Source organism: Nicotiana tabacum, chromosome 1, assembly GCF_000715075.1.
Source record: "Nicotiana tabacum cultivar K326 chromosome 1, ASM71507v2, whole genome shotgun sequence".
Classification (NCBI taxonomy): Eukaryota; Viridiplantae; Streptophyta; class Magnoliopsida; order Solanales; family Solanaceae; genus Nicotiana; species Nicotiana tabacum.
The window spans coordinates 65,973,552-65,981,326 of NC_134080.1; positions in this window are offsets into that span (position 1 = coordinate 65,973,552).

Consider the following 7,775-nt stretch of genomic DNA (forward strand, 5'->3'; position numbering starts at 1 on the left):
TTATTATAGCTCACTTTAGATCGCACCCAAGGCTTCGTTATCCCTAATCCCGCCTTTAAACCCTCGGTTATTGATCCCTCATATACTTTGGGAGTGGTGTTGTTCAACAATTACCTAAATATTCACTCTCTCCCGAGTAATACATACTAAATAGGCACAGCTAATTGAGGATATATCCTATCAATTAACTACAACAAGAACGTAGTTGAACAAATAGAGATTAAACCAGTCAAACTATATTAACATAACACGAAGTTCATCCTTCAATAGGTTCCATCAAAACCCTAGACTAAATATTTAGCTACTCATAATCTTGTTCATCATAACAACAACAAAATTCATCATAAATGGTAAAATACAAAAGGAAGAACTCGATGTTGAATTATCCTCCTTGCCTTCAACTAAGCTGTAAAAACCTTGATAATGTCCCTTTGGGCGAGCTGGACCTATTATAGATTAAGTGAAATTACTCCCGAACTTCCAAGTTTACCCTTGAATTATATTTTCTGAACTGGACTAGCGCGGTCGCGCTGATGACCGCACATATGGCATAGTATTCTGCCTCGAATTCCTGGGCTAGCGCGGTCGCGCTAAACTGGATCATCATTTCAGCTCTTCTTTCACCACACTCAGCTCCGAGGGTCTTCCCTTGCTTCAATTTAGCTCCAAACACAGTCCTAAGTCCTCATAAGTGCAACTCGCTCCTGCAAAACATGAAATTCACAATTAAAGCCAATTTATCATCATTTAACTATCCTAGAACAGTGAAACATAGTCAAGCTGGGGCATAAACAGTCGCCAAATTACATAAATCTAGCCTATTATCAATACCCCACACTTAAATCATTGCTAGTTCTCGAGCAACCCACCACTCTATAAAGGTTCCTTCACTAAGCTTTTCCCTTAACATATCACACCAAGAACAAATCACCAAAGTTACATCTAGGAGTGAACAATCTTTGCCTCAAAAGTCGACTCTCACGTACCGTGCGATATTCGTACTTACTCAAATTACTCTATACAGAAGTTAAGACTTACCTTTCCTTCGTGAATCACATTCCCTCATATCACACAAGAGAGTAGTTCCACAAATAATAATATTAAGAACAATTAAGAACTTATATAGACAAAATCCACTCACTCTCCAAAAGAAAATTCATATGCCACACAGATGCACCATAGGTTTGCCCGTAGTGTACTACTCTACTAATCGAACCCATTTAGTGTAAGATCAATTAGGACTTCAGTTGGTTGTAATGTAGGCTAAGGGACATGTAGGATATATTTGGATATAGTGACTAGGATATATTTGAATATAGTGACTAACCTCCCTAAGCACTTTTAATACAATCACATTAACATTCAAAACCATACTTATGTCAAGCAGACATTCCACCACATTAACATCCCGCTCCATTAGGTGCAATTGTATCAGATCACCACTTATCAAATATTACATTTACTCATTCTTTCTTATTTTTTATTTCTTTTTAAGTGGTGCTTATTCTTTTACTTTTTCAAAAACTGCACCTTTTCTCTATTTCATCAGTTCCACTCAAAAACCAAACCACCACCCCACACTTTAGCTTTTGCATATTTCATAACCATTTAGGTGCTCATGGGAGGTAAAAGGGTTCAAACAGATAGGCCATTCAAACAATTGGGTAATATGGAGTTAGGTCCAAGGAACTCATACCTGAGATGGGAAGGTAGTGGCTTCAACTCCAGCTTTGGTGGTTCTTCTATGGATGGTTTGGCTGGAGGATTTTCTCTATTTTCTCGGTGCAGGGGCTCGAATTCAAGTGTTCTATCCCAGAACCCTTTGCCCTCTAAAGCCATCACCCATTCTGCTAATTCTTCCCCATTCACCTCATCTAAATTTACTAAACATGCACCAAGAGGGTCCTCAATAGTCAATGTCTCATCATCTGCTTCTACGATTACATCTACGACATCAATAAAAGAGCAATTGGCGAATTCACTCGGTCGCCTCATAGATTTCTACACATTGAATGTTATCTCCTCATTGTTCAACCTCATCTTGAGCTCCCCAGTTTCACAATCAATGAGAGCTCTCCCTGTGTCCAAGAACGTCCTTCCCAAAATTATGGAAATTTCTTCGTCCACCTTGCAATCTAGAATTACAAAATATACAGGGAACACAAATTTCCCTACCTGAATCAAACATCGTCCAAGATACCAGAGGGTCTTTTCACGGTTCTATCAGCCAGTTGTAATAACATAGAAGTGGGTCTAGATCTTCTAATCCCCAACCTCTTATAGATCTCCAGGGGCATAAGATTTATGCTAGCCCCCAAATCACAAAGTGCCTTGGCAAAAACAAAGTTACCAATGGTGCAGGGAATTGTGAAACTCCCTGGGTCAGACATCTTTTCAGCAACTGGTCTAGTCACCACAACATTGCAGGTCTGAGTAAGAGTCACTGTGGCCAAGTCTTGGAAATTGAATTTTTGGGACATCAAGTCCTTCATCATTTTTGCATAACCAGGTATCTCCTTCAACGCATCAATCAATGGAATATTTACCTAGATTTGTTTCAGCATCTCCAAGAATTTCTTGTATTGTTCCTCTTTCTGGTACTTGGCCAACCTCTATGGAAATGGTGCTTGAGGTCTATTCTTCCCAATGATTTGGTTATTTTCTTTGTCAGACACCATCTCAATTACCGGTTCCTTGGCTGTCTCAGCTTCTTTCTCAGCCTCAATCTGTGTGTTGGTTTCTTCTTGGGCAGGCTGTACTGTCACCTCTGTCAGTTTCATTACATCATCTAGCTCAATGGGCACTAGTACAAGTTTCTCAACTTGTCTGCTTTCTCGAGCCCTGTATTGCTCCAAGTCTAAGTCTCTACTATTACGTAGACTCACTGCCATCAGCTGCTTCGGGCCTTGATCTTTTGAATTTATTTGAGTGTCTGCAGGTAATGTCCCGTAAGGATGATTATTCAAAGACATCAAAATCTGGCCCATCTGCACTTCAATATTCTTTATAGCTGACTCATGTGCATCTACCCTTTCACTCATTTTTGCATTTGACCCAATAACCTGCTGCATTATTGCCTCAAGTCGAGAAAACCCATCTTTCTATCTTCCACCATGCTACTTCTAAGGAGGATGATAACCCTACTGCTGGTTTTGTTTGTTATATCCCTGTGGCCTTTGGTAAGGCGCCATATTATTGTGAGGTCGCATACCTCCCATATTTCCATTATTGAGCTGTGGCTGGACTGGCCTGTATGGCTGATTTTGTTGGCCCTAATTCTAACCACCCTGTCTCTGGCCCCATAGTTAGACACATAATTCATGTCCTCAAGGTAATGATGATGCTCACTTTCTGCGTTCCACTGGTTACCAATTGGCTGACTAATGCAAGATGTGCATAAACCCCCATTGGTAGTATCAATAATGTGTACCTGCTGCTTCTGCCCTGACTCTTCCACCTTTTTGGTGAGTATACTTATCTGTATCATTAATGTGGCCATATTTTCAGCAAGAGTGTTGGATGGATCTAAGGGCACTGAGTGAACTACTGGAGTGATAGGTGCATTCCTGGTTGTCCACCCCGAATTATGTGCTATCTTGTCAAGCAGGCTCTGGCTTTCTCTTCATGTTTTGATCAAGAATGCTCCACCAGCTGAATCATCAACATTAGCCTTCACGCTATCTGTCAAACCCATGTAAAACTGCTGCCCCAACATCTGATCTGGAATACCGTGGTGCGAACATATAACCAACATCCCTTTGAATCGTTCCCACGTTTCTTGTAGTGTCTCCATTGATTTCTGTTTGAAGCTCAAAATTTCATCAATTTGATGAGCAGTCTTGTTGGGTGGATGAAACTTATTCACAAATTGCTTGACTAACTCCTCCCAAGTAGTGATAGAATTAATGGGGAGTGAGTTTAGCCAGGTCTGGGCAGCTCCTATCACTGAGAATGGAAACAACAACAACTTTATTGCTTCTTGAGTTACGTTTGGTTACCTTTGAGTTTTGCAAATTGACAGGAACATCTTCAAGTGCTATTGCGGATCCTCAATGTATGACCCCAAAATAGTCCCTTATTTTGCAACAAGTGCAGCATGTTGTTCGTGATTTGAAATGACTCGGCCTGTATCTGCGGGACTAATATCGGCTGTGGCTAAATTCTCTGCTGTGGATTGTGTCTAGTCATATAGAGCAACCTCTGGCACAAGAGGTGCCACTGGCGCCAATGGCGCAGCTAGGTCTAACACATTATCCCCCATGTCTGGTTCGAGTTGTTCAGTTGATTGTTATTGTTTGTTTTTTCGGTTGGCCCGATTCAAGGCCTTGAAAACTTTCTCAGGATCATAATGCTTCAAATACTTCACCAGTTTTCGATGAGTTTCTAGGAATGCACCTGTACAACCAAGTCAACAAACGTTAAAATTTCAATATATAGATTGAAAATAAAGAAAACTGACTACACTGTCAAGTCCCTTTGTCAAAATGTCTGCTTCTTGATAACACCGTTAATTCCACGGCAACGATACCAAAATTTGATCACGCCCAACTATGCCTTATAAAAAGGATAAAGCGGTCTCGACAAATATAATCCGAATATTTAGCCTAGAGTCGAATCCTAAGAGAATTAACCTACCAATTACGTTTATTAGACTCACTAAATTCTTTGTAATCAACTTCCCAGATATTTGAATAACAATTGGTGATGGTTTAACTAACTATAACTGAATAAAAGCAAGTAAATTAACAACTAACTATGATTGAGTTGTGAGCAAATAAGAGAAGGATCTAAGGTTATGATTTTCCCTATTGATGAAATCCATTCCTGTTATGTTTTGCATAGATTTGCCTAATCGTCTCTATCGATCATGAGCACTCTTATTACCGTAAATCTCTCCCGAGTAATCACGATAATTTACTAGACGCACTCTCCCGAATTACGCTAGCTAGCTTTTATTACAGCTCACTTTAGATCACACCCAAGGCTTCGTTATCCCTAATCTCGCCTTTAAACCCTCAGTTATTGATCCCTCATATACTTTGGGAGTGGTGCTGTTCAATAATTACCTAAATATTCACTCTCTTCCGAGTAATACACACTAAATAGGCACAGCTAATTGAGGATATATCCTATTAATTAACTACAACAAGAACGTAGTTGAACAAATAGAGATTAAACCGGGCAAACTATATTAACATAACACGAAGTTCATCCTTCAATAGGTTCCATCAAAACCCTAGACTAAATATGTAGGTACTCATAATCTTGTTCATCATAACAATAGCAAAATTCATCATAAATGGTAAAATACAAAAGGAAGAAAGGAAAAACTCGATGTTCAATTATCCTCCTTGCCTCTTGTCTCTCCTTGCCTTCAACTAAGCTGTAAAAACCTTGATAATATCCCTTTGGGCGAGCTGGAGCTCTTATAGGTTAAGTGAAATTACCCCCGAACTTCCAAGTTTACCCCTGAATTATATTTTCTAAACTGGACTAGCGCGGTCGCGCTAATGACCGCGCATATGGCATAGTATTCTGCCTCAAATTCCTGGGCTAGCGCGGTCGCGCTAGTGGGCGCGCTAAACTGGATCATCATTTCAGCTCTTCTTTCAACTTACTCAGCTCCGAGGGGCTTCCCTTGCTTCAATTTAGCTCCAAAAACAGTCCTGAGTCCTCATAAGCGCAACTCGCTCCTGCAAAACATGAAATTTACAATTAGAGCCAATTAATCGTCATTTAACTATCCTAGAACAAGGAAACATAGTCAAGCTGAGACATAAACAGTTGCCAAATTACATAAATCTAGCCTATTATCACAAAACATACTTGCACTATAATACAAGGTATATATGGATACTTATCTGGAAAAGATTTCCTATGGTGATGATATGGATATGTTATATGTATAATACAAAGGTATATATAGATACCTATCTGGAAAAGATTTGGAGATGAAACCTTGATCGATCATTGTAGCTAGCTAATGGCAGTAGTAATTGTTAAACCTGGTATACACCTTGTATTGAACCTTCGCTATTGAGGAGGTAGAACTAGCCTTGTGTATAGGTAACATACTTGTACACTTCCATAAGGGAACCAACTAACCGGGTAGCTCGACGCCTGTGATGGTTTAAACTCATTACTTTCGACACAGAACAAATTTATGTGTAAAATTCATTAAAATAAAAATAAATCGTAGATATAATTCTATATACAACTTTAAGAATACATAGCTGGTTCAAGACTAAGAATCTTAAAGATTAAACGCATAAAACTTAAATATATTCTGGATCCACTTCTGTTCATTATCAACTATAGAGAGACTAGCTAGGATGGCCCTGAGTTATGCACTGGTCACAGTCAGATTTTGGTTGTTTGATTATTGTGTAAGCTGAAACTACGAATATGATACTATGAACTGTTAGAGAAATTTAGGTACCCCACCTTTTATTTTCTTAAGTTCACTTTAAAAGAAAAGTGATGAACAAATTCAATTCAGTGATTTCAACCCTAAAAAAGATTTCGTTTATTGTTGATATCAAAAAGCTAAGTGACTTTTTATCACCATTATGTCTATGTTACTAATGCACCACCAACCATTGATCGCCCATCAATCTTTACAGTACAACTATTATCACCAATCACTACCAAGTACTACTATACAATCATTATCGCCAAAGACGGAGCTAGGATTTAAAACTTATGGGTTCAGTATCTAATTATTTTAAGTGATTGAGTTCTAAATTAACAATCTATACATAATTCAATGATTTTTTAAGACAAATACAACGTTTGAATAAAAGTTACTGATTTCAGCTGAACCTGTATTCAAAGGGCTGGCTCTGCCCCTGATTATCACCAGTCACGCTGCACAACCACCTCTAGCCACCACTATACAACCACCGATACCCCAAGGCAGCTCAATCACGTAGCCGTCATTATCAGCCACCACCAGGGGCGGATTTATATGGACCGTGACACCACTTCGTCGAAATATTTTACTACATATGTATATAAAAATAATAAGTAAAACAAAAATATAAGATAAAATCATTAAAAGTGATACCACATGCATCAAACCAGTTCAATAGTCTAGTGGTTGATAACTTCAAGTTTGATGTGTGAGGTCTTGGGTTCAAACTTTCTTGACTCCATAATTTTTTTTTTTGATGTTACAAGCCTATTGCTAGAAATAATGACACCGCTTATGAAAAATTATGCGTACGCCACCACTATCGATCAACACCTCATAGACAGAGGTGGGTGCACACTTACCGAAGCGGTGTCATGCGACACACTTTATCAGAAAATTTACTAAATATATGTATTGATATTGTACGAAAACGAATAACTAGGGAAAAATGACATCAGTTGACATAAATTGTGTTTTTCTGTGTTGGTTATGTGTTTGATTTTGCTCTAAGAGATCAAAAGTTCAAACCTCAACTAGTACATTTTTCTTTTGCAAATATTTGATAGAGCCTTTATGGTTAAAAATTATAATGAAATAGAATTGAACTGAGAATCTTTTCTAACTTAAAGACTCAACAGAATCAATAGACTAAAGCTATTTTTTTGTCTAAAAGTATAATAATAAAAGTTATATTTCAGTTCTTCTATAAATTTTGACAACGCTTATAAATATTTCTGCGTACGCCTCGGCCCGAAGTGCAAAGAGATGCTGTGGCCCATACATACTTGATAAAATTCAAATGCCTAATTTGACACATGATAACTGAGGAACATATTCTCATGGGCACAAACAAGATGAGGAT